Source organism: Vulpes vulpes, chromosome 4 (assembly GCF_048418805.1).
Source record: "Vulpes vulpes isolate BD-2025 chromosome 4, VulVul3, whole genome shotgun sequence".
Lineage (NCBI taxonomy): Eukaryota > Metazoa > Chordata > Mammalia > Carnivora > Canidae > Vulpes > Vulpes vulpes.
Window position 1 is genome coordinate 60495346 of NC_132783.1, and position 25339 is coordinate 60520684.

Below are 25339 nucleotides of genomic sequence, written 5' to 3' on the forward strand. Positions count from 1 at the left end.
AGAGGGAGAAGCAGGCTCCATGCGGGGAGCCCGACTTGATCCTGGGTCTCCAGGATCACACCTCAGGCTGCAGGCAGCGCTAAACCGCTGCGCCACGGGGTCTGCCCCTAAAAGATGGTTTTATTCAAGCACAGGAACAGGACCCGTGGGCAAAAAGAGCTGCACTGGGGTCATGAGGAGTGGCCCATTATATACTTTCAAGTTGGAAAGGAGTTAGGGATAGTGTAACTCTCTAAGGAATTTGGAAGCAGGGTTTCCAGGACCTTGAGGGGCTAGCGATTATTAGGAAAAGGTCATTTATTACTAAGAGTCATGAGACCCTTCAGGTGCATATCAGGGGGCCATATGCTTGGAGGATGATTACTAACATATATCTTGGCAGGGTCAGGGGTAGAGATAGAGCATGTTTCCAAAGTAATTTTTTTTTTAAATATTTGATTTATTTATGAGAGAGAGAGAGAAAGAGGCAGAGACACAGGCAGAAGGAGCAGCAGGCTCCATGCAGGGAGTCCCCGACATGGGACTCGATCCTGGGTCTCCAGGATCATGCCCTGGGCTGAAGGCGGCGCTAAACTGCTGAGCCACCCCCACTGCCCTCCAAAGTAATTTTTATATGCTAAAGGAGACTTAGAGTATCCTGGAGGTGGGATTGATGTTAAGCTAAAATTGCCTTTTGCCCTGAGCCAAGTATTAACTTCAAGGAAAGTCACTTTGTCAGGGACTTGTCAATGGGTTGTAAGTTGTAAGGAACTTTATTCTTCTTTTGTCTTTGTTCTCCATAATACCAGGAGGTATTCTACATCTGTTGGTATATAAATGGCTTAATAGACTTGGGCTAGTCACTCAGCCTCTCAAAAAATATATATATATACATAACATTTTGATATAGTATTCAAATGGTATGACAAACACTTTAAATCAGCTTCCTAATATTTAAAATAAGGAAACATTTGCAATTGAAATTCTGTCTGCAGGGTGATATTCACATGAAGGCTTTAAACAGTAGACGAGTTGCATTGATTTAAAAGTGTTTTGTAATGAAAATTATCTTTCCAGTTTTCTTTATTATTATTAATTAGATCTCTAGTAGAAAGAAAAAAACACTCTGGCAATGGTATTGGTGGTACTGGTGTTGGTGAATTTTGTCAGACATTATAAAACCACAAAAGAGCCTTGACATAATGCATACCTTATCTGAACTCCTAATGGAATAAATAAGTCAGTAAATAAACATAAATCTATTTGACCAACATTACCAACATTACCAACGATACATGGCTAGTATGCTACCCTATAAGTGATCCACATGATAGATTAGTGTTATTAATTTTCTACAAAGATAAGAATTAGATGTGTTTCTTGTTAATGCAGTCTCTGTCATAGGAAGAAGTAGTGCTAATTGGTACTATACACTGAATAATGGACATACTGAATATATGTTGGATAGGGACAGCTGGGTTAACACATATCTGGGTTCTGGACTGGCCTTTGCCTCTGGGTAAACTTGTGGTCGCTTAAACTCTCTGACCCTTAGTTTCTTTATCTGTAAAATGGGAATAATCACAGTAGTTAAATGAAAAGATACATGCAAAACACTTTGCATGGTGTTTGGCATGTTCTAGGTGATCAGTAATTGTGAACTATTGATAATCTTGATTATTAGTTTTTACACATAGTAAAGCACGTATTTCTTTAAAAATTTTTGCTTAGAAGAATCAGAAACAGTTTCCTTAAGAGCTCAAATTTCACCTATATAGCAAATTAAGGCAAAAAGTCAGTAAGAAAAGAAACAAGATAAAAATTTTTCCATGCCATTTACCTGATAGGATGCCTCTGGAAGAAAGATATTCACCTAATCAATGATTATAAAATAATTGATCTGTTAAGGTAGGGCCAGAGAGGAGCTTGCTTTGCTACCCCCTGCTTCATTGCAGAATATAATCGGAGGGTCCTTATTTCATGTTTTGTTTTGTTTTTCTTAATTTTCTAGAGATCCTTTCCAGTCAACCCCCACTGCCCATAGAAAAATATATTGTGATTTCTGTCACCACAGATTGGTTTTGCCTGTTCTGAACTTAATGTAACTTTATGGTATGTATACTTTAATGTCTAGTTTCTTTCACTCAACATAATAATCATGAATTTCATTTGTGCTGTGTGTACCAGTATTTTTTTGAAAACTTTTTTTCAAGTATACATAAAAGCAAGACTAATTCTTTTTTTTTAAGATTTTATTTATTCATTCATGAGGGACACACACACAGAGAGAGGCAGAGACACAGGCAGAGGGAGAAACAGGCTCCATGCAGGGAGTCCGATGTGGGACTTGATCCCGGGACTCCAGAATCACGCCCTTGGACCAAAGGTAGGTGCCAAACCGCTGAGCCACCCAGGGATCCCCTGCAAGAATAATTCAAAAGATTTCTGTATACCATTCATCCAAGGTACTAATTGTTAACATTTTACTTTATTTGCTTTGTCTTTCCCTTTCTTAACCACTTGAGGTAACTTGTAGACTTTATGCCCCATTAACCCTAAATTCTTCCATGTATATAGTTCCTCAAAACAGCATTCTGCAGAATATCAGTATAATTATCAAAGTCAAAATATCACATTGCTCTCATACTAACATCTAATCTAGACACCTTATTAAAATTCCACCAGGTGTCCCTATATTTTCCTTTATAGTTGTTTTGTTTTATTTTGTTTTTGTATGGTTTGGTTTGGTTGGGTTCAAGATCCAATCCAGGGCAAGTATTACATTTACTTTTGAGGTCTCTTTGGGATTATTTAATTAGGAACAGTCCCTTAGTCTGACATTTTCTTTCATAACCTTGACATTTTGAAGAGTGGAGGCATTGTATAATGTCCTTGAATTTGGGTTTGACTGATATTTCCTCATTATTAGATTCAGGCTATGCATTTTTTGGCAGGAATATCCTAGGAGTGATGATGTATTTTTCTCAGTGCATCATATCAGGAGACTCAGAGTGTCAATTTACCCCATTAGTTGTGATGTTTGTATTGGAGATCTGGTTAAGTTAGTGTCTGCCAGGTTTTTTCTTCTGTGAAGTTATTATTTTTACCTTTGTTATTAAGAAACACTTTGAAAAGAGTTACTATATTTTACTTTTTTAGAAAAAAATTTATATAATTTCTATGCTCAGTATGGGGCTAGAACTCATGACCTGAGATCAAGAGTCACATCCTCTTAGCCAGCCAGGTGCCCTAGTTTATTTTTTTTAAACCAAGTATTCTCAATGGTCAATTTATTAATCTGTGTATCTGTTGTTGGGAATTGAGTTGCTTCCATTTTTGTGTGATTACGAACAAATCTGCTGTGAACATTGTTGTGCAATTGTTTCTATGGACATATCTTTTCATTTATCCAGGTGGATAGTAAGACTGAAATTGCTAGGTCATGTAGTAGATGTTATCTTCCTTCCTTCCTTCCTTCCTTCCTTCCTTCCTTCCTTCCTTCCTTCCTTCCTTCCTTCCCTACTTTCTTCTTTTCCTTTCTTTCTTAGTAAGCTCTACACTCAACCTGTGCTTAAACTCACACACCTGGGATCAAAAGTCACATGCCCTATGTGACAGCCAGTCAGGCACACCTGGTAGATGTATATTTCACACACACACACACACACACACACACACATACACACACACACACACACAAATGGATAGAAAGGTTTCCAGAGTGGTCATACCAGTTTATAATTTTCCTTAACAAGGTAATGTTTTCCTGCCACTCCAAATCTTGGCAATACTTGGCATTGACTTCTTTTTAAATTTTAGCCATCTGAGTGCTTGACAAATGGTATCTCAATTTTATTTTAGTTTTAATTTCCCTCATGACCAATAATATTGGACACATTTTAATATGCTTACTGGCCATTTACATGTATTCTTTTGTGAAGTGTCTCTCGAAATATTTTTTTAAAAGATTTTATTTATTTATTCATGACAGACACACACAGAGAGAGGTAGAGACACAGGCAGAGGGAGAAGCAGGCTCCATGCAGGGAGCCTGATGTGGGACTTGATCCTGGGTCTCCAGAATTACACCCCAGGCCGAAGGTGGTGATAAACCACTGGGCCATCAGGGCTGCCCTGTCTCTTGAAATATTTTGTCTACTTTATGTAGGGCTATTTTACTGTTGATTATTATTCTATAGGAATTCTTTATATATTCTGGATACAAGTTTTTCTTTTATAATTTTATATGGGTTCTTTATGTATTCTGGATAGCAGTCTTTTGTTATACATACTGATTGTATATATTTTCTTCCAGCCTATTGCTTATCATTTCATTTTTCTAGCAGGAGCTTTGATTTTAATGAAATCAATTTGTCAAAAAAAATTTAAAGAAAGAAGTCAAATTGTCATGAAAAACATTGTAGCTAATAATTTTCTCAAACTAAGAAGTCTTTTGTCTAACTCAATTTCATGAAGAAATTCTTGTATGTCTTCTAAAAGTTTTATAGTTTTAGCACCTATACTCTTGGTTATGATCCATGACAGAGTACTTTTGTTTTAAAGATTTATTTATTTATTTATTCATGAGAGATGCAGAGAGAGGCAGAGACATAGGCAGAGGGAGAAGCAGGCTCCCTGCTGGGAGCCCAATGTGGGACTGGATCCTGGGACTCCAGGATCACTCCCTGAGCTGAAGGGAGGTGTTCTACTGCTGAGCCACCCAGGTGCCCCTTTGACAGATAATTTTTGCACATGGCATAAAGCAGAGTTCAATTTAATTTTTTTCCTATATGTTAATTTAATTGTTTTTGCTTCACTTTTTTTTTAAGATTTTCCTTTGTCATTTAATTATCTCAAGCGTTGAAAGCTTGTTAATTATATATGTATGGTATTCAAACTAAATCGATTTTGTTAATGTGTTTGCTTATTATTATACAATATCAGTTGCCATAGTAAGGTTTTTGGCTATTTTCATTGTCATATAAACTTTACAATAAAATTTAAATTTCTATTAAAAAAACCTGTTGGGATTTTGAATCGGTTATAATAAATTTATACATCAATTTGAAGGGAACTGCCATGTTAGTAATCTTGAGCTTTTCTTGTTTTTTTAAGATTTTATTTATTTATACATGACAGACACAGAGACAGAGAGAGGCAGAGACATAGGCGAGGGAGGAGCAGGCTCCATGCAGGGAGCCTGATGAAGGACTCAATCCTGCGACTCCAGGACCACCCCTAGGCCAAAGGTAGGCGCTAAACCGCTGAGCTACCCAGGGATCCCCTAATCTTGAGTTTTTTAATCAACAAGCATAATATATCTATTAATTTATTTAACTCTTAAAATTTTTTTTCTGCACTGTTTGGTAGTTTTCGGTTTACTGTTCTTGAACATCTTTGTTAAATTGAATCCTAAATGCTTTATATATTTTATGTTATTCTAAGTGGAATTGTTTGAAAATCCATTTTTCAATATTAATTGAAATACAATTGATTTTTTTCTATATTGAGATACAATTGATTTTTTTGTAAATTGAGGTTGCATCCTGTGGCAGTCCTCCAGAGTGTGAACTTAGCTCCATGTTTTTCCTAGATACCCTTGACCATACTGATAAAGTACCTTACAATTTTTAGTTTGCTAGAGAATTCTTTTTTTTTTAATCTTTAATGAGTATAAATACAGTCACTTGCTTTATCTGATAATCAGGTTTTAATCCTTTATTCAATCTTGGTGGTGAATTAAATGATTGATTTTTTTTAATGTTAAACTAAATTACATTTCTGGAATAAACCTCACTTGGTCAGGATGTGCTGAATAAAATCAATCAATCAATCAATCAATCAGGGAATGCCTGAGGTCTCAGAAACTAGAGAGATACAAAGAAGGAGCCTCCCTTGGGACTTCTGTTTTTAGAATTCTATACTCCAGAGAATAAACATCTGTAATTTTAAGCCACAGAGTATGTGGTCCTTTGTTATGGCAATTTTAGGAAACTCCTACGAGTTCTAATTCAAATACTGGTAATTTCTACTTTGCTTTCCTTTTTGGGGGGAGGGGGAAGGGACGACTCTTGAGAAGTTTGTTAATTTTATTAGTCTTTTCAAAGGAACAAATTTGATATTGTTTGCTTTTACTTTTCTATTGTTTTCCTGGTTTTTATTCGTTGAAATTTGTTCTTATCCTCATTCTGTCTACTTATTTTGGGTTTAATTTGCACTTCAATTTTTATATTATTTTTTAAATTAAGTTTAAAAAATTTTAATTCCAGTATAGTTAACATATAGTGGTATATTGGTCTCAAATGTACAACATAGTGATTCAACAATTCTGTATGTTACTCAGTGTTCATCAAGTTAAGTGTACTTTTAATCGCCATCACCTACATCACTCATTCTTCCACCCACCTCCCCTTTGGAATCATTAGTTTGTTTTCTATAGTTGAGTCTGGTTTTTTTGTTTGTCTCTTTTTTCCTTTGTTCATTTGTTATGGAATTTGTCTTCTCTGACTGACTTACTTCTCTTAGCATTATTCTATACTGTGTAGCTCCAACAATGTTGTAAATAGCAAGATTACATTTTTTATGATGAATTATATTCTATTGTGTATATATATATATATATATATATATATATACATATATACAACAACTTCCTTATCCATTCATCTATCAATGGAAACTTAGATTTCTTCCATAATTTGGCTATTGTAAATAACGCAGCAATAAACATAAGGGTGCATATATCCCTTCAAATTAGCATTTTTATTTTCTTTGGGTAAATGCCCAATAGTGTGATTACTGGATTAATTAGAGTAGTTGTTTTTTTAACTTTTTGAGGAACCCCCATATTGTTTTCCACAGCCGCTGCAACAGTTCCCATTCCTACCAAGAGTGCACAAGGGTTCCTTTTTCTCCACATCCTCACCAACACTTATTGTTTCTTATTTTCTATATTCTTAAGGTGGGAATTTAGATAATTGATTTAAACTATTTTACAATAATATAATCATCAAAAAGTATAAATCTTCCTCTATGCATACTTTAATCTTCATTGCAGGAAACTTGATATGTCATGTGGTCTTTATTATTTAGTTAGAAATATTTTCCAATTTCTCTTGTGATTTCTTTGGTCACATGGGTTGTTAGTAGTATGTGATTCAACTTCCAAATATGTGGATAATTTTCTAGACATATTTTTATTTGATTCTTAATTTAATATTGGCATTGTCAGAGAAAATAATTGGTAAAATTTTACTCTTCAGAATTTAGAGACACATTTTATTTCCATTATGTGGTCCCTCTCAATAATATTCTATGTGCACTGGAAAAGAATGTGTATAAACCTTGAATGTAAACATCGAATGTAGTGTTCTGTAAATTATTAATTGGTTATTTCAACTTGAATAATAATGTTTTTGAAATATCTATTCTTACTGACATTCTTTCTAGTTTTTCTATGAATTATTAAGAGAGGGATCAAATTATCCAATTAAAAACTTACCTACTTCTTTATTTCTGAGTTTTTGTTTTATGCATTTTGTAGCTCTGTTAATAAGTACTTACACATTTGGAATTGTTAAATCTTATTCAATCAATTCACCTTTTATGGTGACATGTATGTATTTTACATATTATACATATTTACATGTTATAATTGTACAATGAGCATACATTTTACAATATGATTTTTATATATTAACATATACATATAATAAGAGGTTACTGATATACATCTGTACATATATATATACACACAAAGGTGTGTAACACAAAGGTGTTATATATTATTTTATGTATATACATACATATGAATTAACACACACACATATATATGTATATATATGTAAAATCTGGTAATCTTACCTCTTTATTTCTGCTAATATTCCTCATCATTTTTTTAAGGTTTTAAAAAATATTTTATTTTTAAGTATTCTCTATATCCAATGTGGGGCTTGAACTCAAAGCCTGGAGATTGAGTTGCATGCTCCACCAACTGAGCCAGCCAGGATCCCCAATATTCCTTATCTTGAAGCCTAATTTAATAATGCCACATCTATTTTCTTGTGCATACTATTTGTATGTAAAATCTTTTCCCTTTTTATATTTTATGTATCTTTATCTTTTAAAGTAATTCTCTTATTATAGAGTTGATTTTTTTTTTGAAGATTTTATTTATTCATGAGAGACAGAGAGAGAGAGAGAGGCAAAGACACAGGCAGAGGGAGAAGCAGGCTCCATGTAGGGAGCCTGACATGGGACGTGATCCCTGGTCTCCAGGATCACACCCTGGGCTGCATGTGGCACTAAACCTCTGCGCCACCAGGGCTGCCCCATAGGGTTGATTCTTCGCTTCCTAACCAGTTTGACAATCTCTGTCTATAATTTGCATGTAAATTTCTTTTATAGTTAATGTAGCTATTTCTATGTTTGAGTTCAAATCAAGTCTCTTGCTCTATGTATTCTAGTAGATCCATTGAATTTCTGTTCCTTTGATTTTCTTTTCCTGCTTTACTTTGTATTAACTAAATAATTTTAAGTACAATATTTTAATGGCTCTTTGGGCTTGCAACTATATTCTCTTCTTTGTATGATTTTCTAGTGTGGTGAATATGGGGTTGCAATATACATTACTAATCTATGAAAGTCTACTTAGAGTTAATAGTGTATAATTTCATGCATAATACAAGAATCTAAAAGCAATAGAAGTCTATTTATTTTTTATTTTTAAAGATTTTTATTTATTTATTCATGAGAAACACACACAGAGAGAGGCAGAGACACAGGCGGAAGGAGAAGCAGGCTCCATGCAGGGAGCCCGACGTGGGACTCCATCCTGGTACTCTAGGATCATGCCCTGGGCCAAAGGCAGGTGCTCAACCCCTGTGCCACCCAGGCTTCCCAGAAGTCTGTTTAACTATCATTCATCTTTATGTGATTGTTGTTATATATTTTACATCTACAGATGTAATAAGCCCTACCAGTCAGTGTTATTATTTTTGTCTAAACTATCAGTTGTTTTTCAAAGAAAATGAAAGGAAGCTAAAATAAAGTCTGTGAAGTTCACCCCATACTTATCATTTCAAGTAATTTCTTACTATAGATTTTAGTTTTTGAGTGAAATTATTTCCCTTTAGAATGAAGAACATCTTTTAGTATTTAAGGTAATGATTGTAAACCGGTAACAAATAACCTCAAATTTTCTTAACTGAAATGTTACTTTTTGTAGTGGTTTCTCTCTATATAGAATTTTGGATATTTCTTTTTTTGAATGTTTATTTAAATTTTAATTAATGTACAGTGCAATATTGGTTTCAGGAGTAGAATTAAGTGATTCGTCACTTCGTACAACACCCAATGCTCATCACATGTGCCCTCCTTAATACCCATCACCCATCTCCCATCCACTTCCTTAGAATTCTGTGTATTTCTTCAAATTTCCTTAAGTACTTTGAGTATATTGTTTTATTGTTGTTTTGTTCCTATTGTTCCTAATTAGAAACCAGTCATTACTCACATTTTTGCTGTAATGTACCTCCCCACCCTGCCACTCCCAGCGTCCTCAAAGATTTTCTCTTCATCTCTAGTTTTAAACATTTTAACTATAATGCATCTGAGTGTGGTTCTTTTCTATTTTTTTTTTAACAATTAGAGACTCTTTTTTATTTATTTATTTTTTAAAAAAGATTTTATTTATTTATTCACGAGAGACACAGAGAGAGAGAGAGAGGCAGAGACACAGGAAGAGGGAGAAGCAGGCTCCATGCAGGGAGCCTGATGTGGGACTTGATCCTGGGTCTCCAGGATCATGTCTTGAGCCGAAGGCAATGCTAAACCGCTGAGCCACCCAGGCTGTCCTCAAAATAGAATTTTAATGTCATATTTGCAAATTTAGGTAATTTTTTCAAAAATATTTATCCTATTCTCTCTTTCTAATGGGACCCAATTTCATATGTATTAGACTATTTGACATTTTCCTTCAGCTGAGACTCTGGTTGATTGTTTTTAATTATTCTGTTATTCAGATTGCATATATTCTCTTGACCTGTTTTCAAGTTCAGTGACCTTTCTTCTGCCAGCCCTAATCTATAGAACTCCATTCAATTTACTTCTGACTTCAAATAATGAATTCCATTTTTTCATCTATAATTTTCTTTTGTGCATTGTGACCCTTTGCTTCTTCTTTTTTCTTTTTAAGTTCTCCAACATATTTAGTAAAGAGGCTAAATTCTTACTAGCTAATTCAAATATCTGGGTTATATCAAGGTCAGTTTATATTGGAAAGCTCTTTGTCCTCCTAGATTAGGGGATATATTTTCTATTCTGTTGTTTTATTTCCTAATAGTTTTGACTATTTGGTGTATATTGTGTGGAACGTGTTTGAATTAGGTCATCTTCCCTTAAAAGATGTTGAATTTTGTTCAGTGAGGTAGTTACATCTTTTTTATTCTGTCAGGACTGGTTTAATCTTGGCTTGATGGAACTACTTCAGTTTTAAACTTAATCTTTGGGATCCCTGGGTGGCTCAGCGGTTTGGTGCCTGCCTTTGGCCCAGGGCGCAATCCTGGAGTCCTGGGATCGAGTCCCGTGTTGGGCTCCCTGCATGGAGCCTGCTTCTCCCTCTGCCTGTGTCTCTGCCTCTCTTTCTCTATGTCTATCATGAATAAATAAATAAAATCTTAAATAAATAAATAAAATCTTAAATAAATAAATAAATAAATAAACTTAATCTTTAATTGTGACCCTTCTTATAAGACATTTCCCTTTTCCCTAAGTCATGACATTTATAAAATCTTACTTGAAAGTCACAGGAACTCACTGAAGTTGTATCATTCTTGCTGGACTAGAAGCCCAATGTGTCCCAGGACTTGTGTTGCCTTTCAGTCAAAGATCATTGTCCTATGCTATGTGTGGCTTAATTCCTGAAACAATTGAAATGGTAGTGTCATATATGTTAGCTTGTTACATAGTAGTCACTATTAAAGATGGAAATGGAGTTTTGTAATTTTTCTTTTTCTTTCTTTCTCTTTCTTTCTTTCTTTCTTTCTTTCTTTCTTTCTTTCATTTATTTATTCATCCCAGAGACAGAGAGAGAGAGAACATGCTAGCACTCCGGAGTGGGGAGTGGGGAGAGGAAAAGAGAATCTCAAGCCAACTCCCCACTGAGCATGGAGTCCCATGGTCATAACCTGAGCTGAAACCGGAAGTAGGTTCATCAACCCACTGAGCCACCCAGGCACCCCCAGTAAATTCTCTTTCAAACAAAAACTTTAAACTTTGAAGATTTTGCTGTCATATAGAACATACCTTCACTTTTTTTTTTTTACTTTTAGAAACTGTTTATTTTCCTTCAACCTTATTGCCATTTTGTTTGCTTCTGTGGAAGAGCAGCTTAAGACCACTCAGTGGTTGTTCCTACCCATTCAGTGGCCTGAGCAGTGGGAGCTGCAGACCAATCTTCAGTGGCTGGCTGAGTGCTCCAGTCTTCAGTAGGGAACAGAATAGGCAGAGAGGGCACCTGCATGCCTTCAGACCAGTCTGCAACTTCAGGCTGAGAGCAGGGAACTCAGGGCTGGAGCCATTCATTCACCCTGAAATTCATCCTCAGTCACAGCCTTTTAAGCAGCGGCCTGTTCTTCCTTTTCAAACTCTTCAGGGTCTCTGTAGAAGTAGAGATCAGGCATGATTTCCTGTGAGTGCTCACGGGAAATGGTGCCATGTATGTGCAAGACTTCCTGGGCTAGCATCCACCACATCAGACCCACTGAGTGAGCTCCCTTGTTGTTTTAAGGGGTGGCAATGTCCATGTAGCTCAGAGGAGAGTCTGTGTTACACAGAGCAATGGTAGGCAGGTTAATGTAAGAGGCTTCTGTGAGAGGCTGGTGGTCAGCCCTGGGATCAGTAACCACCAGAAGCCTTGGCTCTTGGAAGGCTGCCTGCCTGGATCTGGTTAGTCAAGTTTCCAGAAGTGAAGTGGCCAGCAATAGGAGTGGCTCCAGTGGCAGCAGTAAATTTCAGCACAGCAAACTGGCCAGTATTCCTAGATGATATGACACTGACATTGGCAGGGTTTTCAATGGCAACAATGGCACAAGCTGCTAACAGAAGCTTCTCCCAGGTTCTCTTCAGATTTATGATGTAGATACCATCACGTTTCTTTTTGTAGATGTACTGTTCCATTTGGAAGTCAAGGTTGGTGCCACCTAAGTGGGTTCCTGCTGCAAGGAATTTGAGGACATCCTCCTCCTTCATTTGCAGAACATCAAGGTCTCTGGACATTGATGGGAACACAAAACAGTATCATATGGACCCTTCTCTGGGTAGTGTGGAAAGCCCTTTGCTTTCTTTTAATAAGATGCAACAGTGTATTAATTTCCTATTTCTGAGGTAACAAATTACCACAACCTTAGGAATTTCATGCAACACAAATTTATTATTTCTATTTATCATATGTTTATCATATAATTATGTATTATATTTGTATAAATATATATAGTATGCTTATATTACATATTTATATAATATATTCATATAATATAAATCATTGTATTTTATTATATAACATTCTATTTATATTTATCACATAATTGCATATTATTTTAACTTATTATTTGTTTGTTATGTACTTATCTAATAGTTTGGAAGTCAAAAGTCAGAAAGGAGTGTCAGTGGGGCTACGTGCTTCCACTGGGTCAGTGAAGGACCTAAGACCAAGCCCTTACCAGTCATCATGGGCCATGTGCACTACTTGGATCCAGGCTGCTTCCTCTGACTTGTATGTGCCTGGATCCAGATTCTGATTCCACATTCCTGTCTCCTTGTCTGGCTTTGACTCTCTTGCCTGCATCTCACAAGTCTCCTGTGATTACTTAGGTCCATTTGATAATCCAGGGTCATTTTCCCATCTCCAGATCTTCCTATCCTTAATTTAATCACATCTGCAAAGTTCCTTTTACAGGTACAGCAGTGTTTTAACAGCTTCCAGAGATTACAAAGTGGACATTCTGGGGAGACCATTGTTCTGTTAATATATTATATATAAACATTATATTATTATATTAATTATATTATGTTATTTATGAAGTGTAGTCAATTCTGGACTTCATGGCTTTGGGCAGAAGGCATGAAGAGGCTATAGGATAACCTGATCTGAAAAGGAAATATATAAGAAAAGTTATCTAGGAGAGTGTTCAGGGAGAATGTATCTTAAAAAGCATAAGCATCAGTTTCAATTTCAGAAGTTTTAAGGGGATGATTTAGATTCAAAGCTAACCCATCTAGTGATGTGATGAGGGGAAAGTGTCAAGGTACTTTGTTCTATTTCACTATCAGGTGGGACAGATGGAGTCCCAGGGCAAGGAATGGCAGTGTGTCATTTCACAGGGCTTGCTCCTTTGGGATTTATTATGTAGATTGGGAATCAGAACAGAAGTACCATTTGAAACTTGGGCATGACATTGAATCTAGTGGAGAAGCATATGGATTCATATCTTTTTTTGAGCAGGAAGACTCTTGGAATCTCATCTGAAGGTGAGAGTTAACATTCTTTTTTTTTTTTTTTTAAGATTTTATTTATTCATGAGAGACACAGAGAGAGAGAGAGAGGCAGAGACACAGGCAGAGGGAGAAGCAGGCTCCACACAGGGAGCCCGACGTGGGACTCAAACCTGGGTCTCCAGGATCACATCCTCTGCTGAAGGCGGCACTAAACCGCTGAGCCACCTGGGCTTCCCAGAGAGCTAACATTCTTAAAGGAGTTCCCAGGATTGGCTCTTAACTGCTTGAGGCCTAGAGTGGGCTGTATTTGCTGGCTTCAGGTTTTTAATAATCACAACTATGCAGTCCTGATCAGTCAGAATTTAATAATCCATAAATATAACCGGTATTAACCAACTTTTGTTTGTTGCATAATGGACAGTAATGGATGAAGCTCTGAGCAAAGCTTTATACTACATAAATGGTTCATAATACTCAAGTTGTGAAGATCAAACATAGACTCTGCACTGCATATGCTTTCCACCTAATCCTTAAACATAGTGGATGCTCATAAATGTATTACCAATATTGTTCTTCTTATTAGCATTCTTTGTCATGTGACAGCTCTTTCCTGCCTTATTGCCTCCACAGCCTACCTAAAACATGCTCCAGCCATGCCTGCCCTGCAAATATGCAAATCTTTTTGGTTCTTCTCAGCATCTTCTGCTTTGGCACAGTCGGTGACTTCCCTTGCCTCACAAACTCTTCACCTTCAAATTCACTTTGTGTAAATGTTTCTCTGACTTTCCTAAATAAAGTTTGCTTGTCTGTCTCCCCATAGCACTTTATGTGTCTCATGGTACCTTTCTCACATGGATTGTAATTGTCTGTGCCTTTGTCAGTAGACAGAAAGGCAACTTGCCAACCATCTTTGTGTTTCCAGGAGGTAGAATCCAATGTTAGTGCTTGACACCTGGTTGGTGACTTTAATTAATTAATTAGTTAATTTTATTTATTTTATTTTTAAAGTAATCTCTACGTCCAATGTGAGGCTCAAACTCATGACCTGAGATCAGGAGTCATGTGCTCTACTGAGTTAGGCAGCCAGGCACCCCTCTTGGTGACTTTTTAGATTTAAGTAGTTTTATTTACTATAAGGCAAATCTTTGATGTGGTATTTCATATTTAGTATTAGTAGTTATAATTGTACTACTTTTAATGTAATAATTAATATACTGGTAAATTAATAAAAAGAGTCTTTACCAAGTTTCAGTATTAGGTGCCACTAATACAAAAATGTGATAAAAGATGAACTAAAACATACTGGTATAATTTATAATTAACGGGTGAGATAATTTATAATTGAATGGGTGACTTGTGGCAAGCTTTATAACACAATTTGCTGATTACCACAACAGAGGTTCTGTGGACTCACAGAATGTCAGCTGTTAACCATTGTCTGGAAAACCTATTACTTGTGTTTCCATTTGATCCCACAGGTCTTCCACATTCTACGTACACATAGTCTCTGCATCTTCATGCCTCTCTGCTGACATGAGTCCTCATTCTGGTAGCTTTTCTCCGCCTACCACCTTACTTCTACCTCCTTGCACTGCATCACACTTTCTTTCTTTTCTTTTTTTTTTGAGATTTTATTTATTTATTCATGAGAGACACAGAGAGAGAGAGGCAGACACAACAGAGGGAGAAGCAGGCTCCACGCAGGGAGCCCGATGTGGGACTTGATCCTGGGACTCCAGGATCACGCCCTGGGCCAAAGGCAGGTGCTAAACCACTGAGCCACCCAGGGATCCCTCCATCACACTATCTACCAGAAATATTCCCATAACTCTCAGTCTGGTCCTAGGGGCTCACACTCTGTACTCCAGGGTAATCCTTTCCATATGTCTATTTTTGTAATCAGCACATTGTGTTATAATTGTCTGCTCAAGTCATCCACTCCGTTGTAAAAGCCTTAAAGCATAAGTAGGATGCTTTTTTTTTTTAAAATCACTTGTTGCTGTTGAGTTTAAGAAGTAAGCATGCTCCCTATCCCGTTTGGTAACCACACTAAAAATGCATGGGTTCCTGGGAGGCAGCACACAGCAGGGAATAAAAGACAGACTTCCAAACAGCTTAATTTAAGGAATACTCCACAATGGTGTCAGCAGCCATTGGTTCAAGCCAAATGACACAAATTAGTTTAGTATAACAAGAGATTAAAAGATAGTTTAACCAGAGGAAGAGAGAAGCAATAGAAGAAAGTTGAAGTCTGGAGTTCTTTTTGGTCTCTGTAATGGTGGGTATATGTTCAATCTGTCTCCCCTTAAAAATGGAGGCCATCAAGATCATTGCTGAACATTGAGGAGGCTATTCTGGGCATAGGAGACTAGAGTTTAGGGGTATTTGCTCAGCAGCAAAACTTGCTTAGAGTTAAGTGCAGCAGTTTGGTCGTGTGGATAGTGCAGTCTGGGGGAAGGGACAGAACTTGGTAGAAGAAAGCAAAGACAATCTCCAGTTTCCCTCAGAGCTAAGTTTGATTCATAGATTTCCAGTGGGTCTACAGTTGCCTGTGAAAAGATCTAGAAGGGTGAGCCACCTATTATAGTAGAGCTCTGGCACCAGAACATTTGACTGGAACTCCCTCTGCAGTGACTTGGAGGGGGGCAGCCATGCTTCCCTGCACTGGGACCCATCGGGGGATGCACAGACATGGAATATTTCATATGCTGAGGTGAGCTTTGGCTGCTGTCCAGCCTGACATAGCCAGTCCCAGGGATGGATTGAGGTTTGCCAGTAACAGCAAAAGACAAAGAAGCACCCAGACCACAGATGCATTCTCTCTCCTTTGAGGGAGGACAGTCAGTTAAGCCCTCTCACCTTCTCCCACCTGCAGCTCCAGATGAAAGGAACACAAGCAGCCTAAGAAAAGGAAGTGAGAGCAAGAGGTGATGTAAGACTCTGTGGTTAGTGGAAATAATAATACTTGAATTTTACTGAATATTTACCCAAAGGAAGTGAAGTTTTAAACTAAGAGAAAATAGAATACCTGGAAATGTCATGATTTTGTTAACCCTTGGCTATTGAGAAAGAATGAGGCCTTGAGAAAGGAAACCCGTTTTATATCAAAACAAAGAGAGGTTTTTTTTTCCCCCTGCAAACATTTGATTTTACTGTCTAATTCATACCTGTTAAGAATTGCAGTTATGCACCATGTTGATATTCAGGGCACTTTCGCATAGAATCAGTATGCTTTCACTCTTGTGATTTGTAACAATAAATGGAGATCAATGAATACTATAATTATAGTTTATTATATTATTTTAACTTGACAAGGATAGAATTTTATTTCTTAGTTGGAATGATCAGCCTCAGAAAAGTTGTGACTTCTGACATACAGATCAGTGATTATTCTGCTGCCCATGCTGCTTCAATAAAGATCAGTGATAAGAATGTTCCAGACATCATTCAGGGACCCTCTGCATCAGAATCAATTGGAGTATTTGTTAAAAATGGGGATTCTTGGGCAGCCCGGGTGGCTCAGCGGTTTGGCGCCGCCTGCAGCCCGGGGTGTGATCCTGGAGACCTGGGATCGAGTCCCGCGTCGGGCTCCCTGCATGGAGCCTGCTTCTCCCTCTGCCTGTGTCTCTGCCTCTCTCTCCCTCTGTGTGTCTGTCATGAATAAATAAATAAAATCTTTAAAAAAAATGGAGATTCTTGGTCACACACCTGATCTGTGGAATCAAAGTATGTAGGAGTAAAGCCTATCAAAACGACGTCACTGTGTTGCCCAGATGATTGCCGCTTGCTGAAATCTGAGAGCTACTGAAGACTATGCTCCTTCAGCTGATGTGTCATCTTGAAATGGCCTTAGTGTTTGTGAATAGGGCTGAAAATACATCAAATTCCATTTTTGACCTTTGCAATTCAGGATTCATGTAGAAGCCCTTTCCTTTTACCTCCAAATCATGCACTTTAAACAAAAATTAAAGTCCAAGACCTCAACTGTGAGAAATTGCAATTGAATCGTTCATATTCTGAAATGCTGTAGCTGACAGCTTTGATCTGTGCAGACAGAAGTCACTGTGAAGCAGAGTGTGCAAATGACTTTTCCTCTACTTGTTAGGTCATTAGTTTTCCTGTTGCTTATTCTCAGCTTCCTCTCTTCCTTCACTTCAAACCTTTAAGCCATCTTGTATCTGGCAGTGAATACCTTTATACTTTCTTCACGTCCTGCTTGTAGGAGCCACTGCTTTTTACTCAGATATGTGAGTAAGTGGTTCCTGTGAGTCCTGTTTCATTTTTGGTTTTATGAATGTTTCTTTATTTACAAGTTAAAAAACACTGCAAGTATCTGGAGAAAATAAAATAGAAGGATTATGATATGTGAGCTTGACATGCACAGGGATGTCCCAGGCCTATGCAGATAAGGCCATGTATCTGGGCTTCAGAAGAAGTTGGAAGTAGGTTATGAATGCTTCTAGGGCTTGACCTCTCAAGCTCTTTCTTTTTGGAGGTACTTGGTCTCTTTATCTTTCCTTCTCCCTACACATCAGTTTTATCCTTCCTGTTTTGTGGATGATGGACACTTAAGACCTACAATAATCGAATCTTTGTTCATCTTCAAGCCTTCTCTTACACCAATATTTTTCTATGCTTTCCTCAAAATAGGTGGCTTCCTACTGAGTTACTATGCCCTGTGTTTTCCTTGCTTTGGTCTCACTCTGCCTTTATTTTTATTTTTTTTAAGATTTTACTTATTTATTAGAGAGAGAGAGAGAGAGAGAGAGAGGCAGGCAGAGACACAGGCAGAGGGAGAAGCAGGCTCCGTGCAGGGAGCCCCGATGTGTGGCTCGATCCCATGACCCCAGGATCATGCCCCTGTTGTGCCCCAGATTGCGAATCTGAGAAACCACCAAGGAGCCGACGCCGATGCAAACACACGAGGGTTTATTTACGAGCTTGAGCTTGGATCCAAGTGTACCCGACACAGCGGAGCAGGGGCTTGGACCCCGAGGTGGGTTCCAGCTGAGTTTTATGGGCTGGTCTAGGGGACCTCCAGAAGGGCTGGAGCAATTCCTCGAGTTCTGTTTACATTCTGATATGGGGCTTTCAAGGGCATTGAGCTCTGTTCGCATTCTAATATGGGGCTTTCTAGGACATTAAGCTGTAAACTTTTGTTTTTTTTTTTCCTGTAACTGAAGTAATGTAAATTTCAGCTCTTATTCACAGGGGCCTGGGATGGCTGGACGTGTGCTAATGCTGAAATTAAGGTGGAATGGCCTTAATTTTCTTGACCTCCACACCCGGAGCTGAAGGCAGGTGCTCAACTGCTGAGCTATCTAGGTGTCCCTCAAATTATGCTTTCAGTGTGAAATTTAGGTAAAGAAAAGGCCGTTGTCAAAACAGTTACAAGACTTCATTAGGTTACTGATGTACTCTTGAGAATATTTTTTATAATATATAAGTATATAGCACTGGGATACCCTATAGAGTAGAAATCCTGTGGAAGTAGTCAGGAAGAGTGTATAGCAGCTGATTTTCAAAGTTAAATAGTCTGTTTTACAAAAGGAATTATTCAAATATAAGAAAAAGCTTTCGCTTGTAGAAATCAGTAACTAAAAAAAGATTATTCTCAAAAACATCCTTCCTTTTGCTGCTCTTGGGGGAAAAAAAAGACAACTTAAAATAAATAAAATGTCATCCAACTTCCCCTCCAACATGCATAGCAGTTTAAAAAAATCGAAGAACAAATGTGTATGCAGCCAGAGCCAAATTGAACCAAATGCAAATGGGAATGCTTTCCTAATAATACTCTTCCCAATAAACCCTTCAGAATGGCCTCACAGTGAAATTTTTGACGTATTGTTCAGTGTAACAAAATTCTAGGGTCAACATAAGTGCCAACTGTGAAGTGTGGCTGTATAAGGAATAAGAGGATAAGAGAAAGAGGAGAGAGAGAGAGAGAAAGTGTGCATGAGTACGGGCATGCTTGCATGTGCACGCAGGCAACCTTTAGAAGAGAGCCAATAAAAAGTGCCAGATGAGTGGCATCTAATTGAATATAATTGCTCTTGCGGTATTGGTAACTGAGCCAGAAAGTAGGTCATGCAGCCCATTTGACTTCTTTCCTGGGATCAATTAGCCTGGAGCTTTTGCATTCTTTGAACAAAAAGAGAGGAAAATGATCAAGGCAGACATCTGAACAAAGACCAGCTGTTGATATACACAGGGTGGCTTCTAGAGCTGATCCCTTACCTGATTTGGTCTATCAGTGATTTGTACCTTCTGCCTCTTATGTAAACTCAAAGCTGTGCCTTGCCTTGCTGATTTTCTCTGATAAGTTTTCACTGCCTGCCTTCAGCAGCAGTTTGCATACCGTAGGTAATACCTTCACTCAGCATCCATATCTGACCTACTGTTCATCAGGAACAGTGAGTTACAAAATTGAATCCTCAAATACGAATGTGTTCTAAAATAAAAGTGAAGGAATATTGGTCCTTCAGAGTAATCAGACAGGAAAACACAGACCTATAGTATATGGAGGCATAAGTAATGTGCTATATCTCCATATACAGTGTAATTTATAATATATCTAAAAATTAAAGCAGAATTAATGCTTGCAAATCAAAATTAAAAACTCAAGTAATTCTAAACCTCTCCCTTAACTGCATATTTCAGATTTTCTTTCACAAGATCTTTCTTTCATGAAAGCAGATCTGTTGCCAATATGATCTGGGAGATCTGACTCATGAAATGTAAGAAAAGAGACCTCGATACATTGTAAATAATAATTACCATCATTGATAGCATTCAAAGTGTATTTTTGATTTGATAATAATAAAAAGAGTCCAAATTTTTAGTAAGAGGGAAACCTTGATGTTCTTTATAAACACACTCCTTGTATGGAAAACCCAGTTGTTTGACAGTCTGGACTAACATCCAGACACTACGACTGTTCTGTTTTGATTTCTATTTTGATTTAATGTAAAAGCTGCAGCTTTGATAACAAAGTAAAGTAGCTCATGGTGAGATATATTGAGCATATATGACTTGCATTGTAGTGCAAATAATTGCAGGTAATAACATGTGAAAACACTGGTTCTCACACTAAAGGTGTGTAATAAAAGCTTATTGAGTAAATATGATAATCCAGTATATCTTAAACTATAATGTGGTTATAACCTTCATAACATAAATGTCCAATATCTCACAGGGCAGCCAGACTTTCAACAGAATTATTTTACTGGAAGATGGATTTAAAGCAATCTAGATGGCAGCCCAGGTGGCTCAGCGGTTTAGTGCAGCCTTCCGCCCAGGGCATGATCCTGGAGACCCGGGATCGAGTCCCACGTCGTGCTCCCTGCATGGAGCCTGCTTCTCCCTCTACCTGTGTCTCTGCCTGTCTCTCTCTCTGTCTCTAATAAATAAATTAAAAATAAATAAATAAATACATAAATAAATAAATAAATAATAAAAAATTAAAAAAGCTTATAGGGCAGCCCCGGTGGCTCAGCGGTTTAGCACCGCCTTCAGCCCAGGCAGGGAGCCTGCTTCTCCCTCTGCCTGTGTCTCTGCCTCTCTTTCTCTCTGTGTGTCTCATGAATAAATAAATAAAATCTTTAAAAAAATAAATAAATAAATAAAGCCTATAAAATCAATCAAGATGGAGAGTATTTCTTTGTGATTTTAGTTTGTTGAATGTAATTTTACTAATAATATACTTAAAATTATTCAATGTATAAACATAAGAGTGACACTATTTTGGACTTAATGTTTCTAATTTTTAAAAATTTTGTGACTTTATCAATTGCTAAACCTAAAGCATAGTGATTCTTTGGGTTTTGGAAGGCCATTTCATTCCCCAAGTATCTCACATTTATGAGTATTTTTTATCATCAGAGAATGTCATTCCCTGCTACCATTCCCTTACGCATCAAGTGAGATAACAAGTAAGGCAGGTCTGCTACTTGAGCAGTTCCTGTTCGAGACACCTTGTGTTCCCTAGCAAAGCCTTCTTGATTTTTGTCCTGTGACCTTTTACCTCCCATTGATTGGTCCAGTCATTTCTCCACTAACATTCTTTACATCATAGCCCAGACTCAATGATAAGGTTGGGTAAAGTAAGTGTGCAGTTATTTGGATAATTTAAGCTACCACCATGCTTTGTCTCTATTACCTAAACAATTGACTTTCTAGGAAGTGAAGAGATTATTAACTTGTAATTATTCAGGCAATTCAAGTCAAAGCAATATTTTTACTTGAATTATCCAGATAATTGTTTCAAATCTATATTTTGCTTTGCTAATTGAGAGCTAACCTTGGGAAGCATGGCTTTGGCAGCAAATAGCCTCAGAGATTCCAATTCAAACATTCATCCCTGAAACTTTTATTGGTAGCTGATTTCATTATACTTTTATGAGGTTAATACATCTAACTTCATGGACAAGGAACAGGTAGGTAAAGCGCCTTGTGTGACTATGGATAAACATGAAGTTACATGAGCTTCATAGACCATTAACTTGCCATTTAACCTGTAATTGCTGTTGGTCAAAAGCAAAAGAATATTACGGATGATATTCCATGTTCTGTAGTTCTTACTCTATAATTAGGCAGATTATATCATGGTTCTCTTGGGTTCAAAGAAAAGTGGTCTACCTCAATGCCTAAAGAAAGACAGGATTTATTTTTAAGATGTACAAAGGCTGGAGCTGAATTGGAAAGGTGTCCTCTTCTCTTTCTCCCTCTTAGGACTCTCCGGAAAGCTCACTCAGGAATCTCAGCATCTCTCAGCACATTTGGTCATCATCCTACTCTTTGCATTTTGCTTGTGAAACATCTAGAATGGCTGCTCCTGCTTCCAATCTCTTCCAGCTATCCAGCTCCATTAAATCATTTCAGTCCCAAAGCTTCCTATTTCTGAACTCTCAAGAGATGAAAATGATGGTTCTGCTCAGTTTTTCAAGCAGGTGGAAAGTGGGGGCTTACCATGAATCTATTGACCATGGCTAAGTCAATAAGCTGGGGGCAGTCCATTAGATTCAATGCAGAACAGTCCCTTGCTCTGGAGGTTCAAACACAGAGTCCCTTGGAAGTATGTGTGGTGAGTCAGGTAATGACTCACTTCTATAATGCTAAATGTATGCCTTACGGGTATTGTTGAAAAATTGCAGGATTCAGCTAGTCTTTTTCTTCAAATGATGGTAGTATATAAAAATCACAAATATCCAACACATATTGTCTTTATTAAAAAGTAGGGCTCTGGAGACTAATAAGTGTTATCTGCAAACATCTATTGAGTGTCCATTATATTTCAGGTGCTGGTGCTTGGAATACAGTAATAAGACAGATGGCATGTCCTATGCTGCTTAATTTGTAACGGAGAGACACACTAAGCAAATATGTAAATTCTACAAAAAGCAGGGTCTGCAATGATAATTGCAATGAAGGAAAATAAAACTTTGTAAGGGGACAGAGAATGTTTAAGGTTAATATTTAAATGAGATGTCAGAGAAGGCTTTTCTGAAGGGGTGACATTTAAGCAGAATTGGAAGGAAGCATGTGACTGTCTAGGGAAGGATATGCCAGATAGAAGGAAGAGCAAATGCAAAAGCCTCCCCCTTCCCCACAGTGGGAATGTATTGCCTAGTGTCTTCTAAGAATATGAAGGAGGCCACTGTGGCTGGATAGCGGGGAGCTAAGGGGCAAATAGTCATAGAAGAGGTGACTATAAGGGAAGAAGGCAAGTGTGGAGTTCATATCACTCTTCAGGTCATAGGATCAAGTTTGGACTTCATTCTATATGAGATTGCAGGGCTTTGAGCAAGACAGTAGCATTGACATTTTTAAGTTTTAAGAGTAACTTGTGCTGCTATTTGGATTGTAGACTGTGCAGGGTGAGAGAGAAAACATGGAGCCCATTAAGAGGCTGTTGGAACTTGTGGGTGTCATTAGCACTTAGTATAGGAATGGTGAGAAATGCTGCATTCACAGTTCTAGGATGTATTTTGATAGGAAAGCTGATAAAATTTGCTGAAGGTTTTGATTTGGGTTATGTGTGAAGCAAAGGAGTTAAAAATGATTCCAGTCATGTTAGCCTAATGAAAGGATGAAGGGTAGTACCATTTTCTGAGATGAGGGAGACTAGGGGCACCAAGGTTTTGGGTGCAGGGAAGCAGTAGTTCATTCTCAGATGTGTTAATTTTGAGTCATGCAAATGTGGATGCTAAATAATTAGTTGTCTAATTCTAGAGTTGAAAGAAAAGATTAGACTGGAAAATAGATGAGAAGCTATCTTTTTTTTTTTTTTTTTTTTTTTGATGAGAAGCTATCTTTAAAGTGAAGCGAGGATTGCATCATTGAGACAGTTGTGTGGAAGAGAACTATCTCTTATTCAATTCCTGAATTGTCTTACCTAGTTTTCTTATATCTATACACAGAGAAGTTTCCGACCTCATCATTAGCACAAATACCCTAATTATGATACTGCCTGATTCCTTGCACATTATCACTATAGTTCCCTGCTCATAATTACTCCTGCTGGTTTTTTATTTCACCAATGCTAGTGATTTCCTTTTGTTGTCTTCTCCACCAAATTATGAAGTTATATCTCTCACTGTTTAAAGAAATTAACTTAATACTCATTTTCCACATTAATTTCATGAGGTTCTGACTCATCCTTTATTCTGTACCCATATTCCAGTGGGTTCCATTTGTGCTATATTGATTTTATATTTGATTCAACAATACTTGTGAAGAATTATTATGAGCCAAGAGTTGTGCCCTTATGCTTTATAAAAGTTCTGATTTTTTTTAGTATCCATTATAATGTTAACAGCATTGTCTTCTAATTTAAAAAAAATTTTAGGGATCCCTGGGTGGCGCAGCGGTTTGGCGCCTGCCTTTGGCCCAGGGCGCGATCCTGGAGACCCTGGATGGAATCCCACATCAGGCTCCCGGTGCATGGAGCCTGCTTCTCCCTCTGCCTGTGTCTCTGCCTCTCTCTCTCTCTCTGTGACTATCATAAATAAATAAAAGTTTAAAAAAATTTTTTTTAAAAACATTTTAAAACTACCTTTGCTTAGAGAGAGAGAGAAAGAGAGTGGGGGGAGGGGCAAAAGGTGAGGGAGAGAGAATCTCAAGCAGGCTCCGTGCCCAGCACAGAGCCCAACATGGGGCTGGATCTCATAAGCCTGAGATTACGGCTTGAGCAGGGATCAAGAAGGGGACACTTAACCAACTGACCCACCCAGTAGGTGCCCCTACAGCATTGCCATTTATTTATCTATCGATCTATCATCTATCTATCTATCTATCTATCTATCTATCTATCTATCTATCATCTATCTATCTATCATCTATCTATCCATCATCTATCATCTATTTAAAGATACTCTACCACTGAGCCATCCAGATGCCCAGCATTGCCATTTATTTATTTTTCTTTCTTTCTTTTTCTTTCTTCTTTCTTTCTTTCTTTCTTTCTTTCTTTCTTCCTTTCTTTCTTTCTTTCTTCCTTCCTTCTTCTTTCTTTCTTTCTTTCTTTCTTTCTTTCTTTCTTTCTCTCTCTTTCTTTCTTTCTTTCTTTCTCTTTCTTTCTTTCTTTCTTTCTTTCTTTCTTTCTTTCTTCTTTCTTTCTTCTTTCTTTCTTTCTTTCTCTTTCTTTCTTTCTTTCTTTCTTCTTTCTTTCTTTTTTTCTTTCTTTCTTTCTTTCTTTCTTTCTTTCTTTCTTTCTTTCTTTCTTCTTTCTTTCTTTTAAAAGATTTTATTTATTTATTCATAGAGACACACACAGAGGCAGAGACACAGGCAGAGGGAGAAGCAGGCTCCATGCAGGGAGCCGGATGTGGGATCCTGGGTCTCCAGCACCATGCCCCAGTCTGCAGGC

The 25339-nt window shown here is 37.4% G+C and overlaps 1 pseudogene; it reads right to left on the reverse strand.

The window, feature by feature from the left end:
* Nucleotides 1-11327: 11327 nt before the first annotated feature.
* On the reverse strand, nucleotides 11328-12255 carry LOC112927318 (small ribosomal subunit protein uS2-like; annotated as a pseudogene).
* Nucleotides 12256-25339: the final 13084 nt, after the last annotated feature.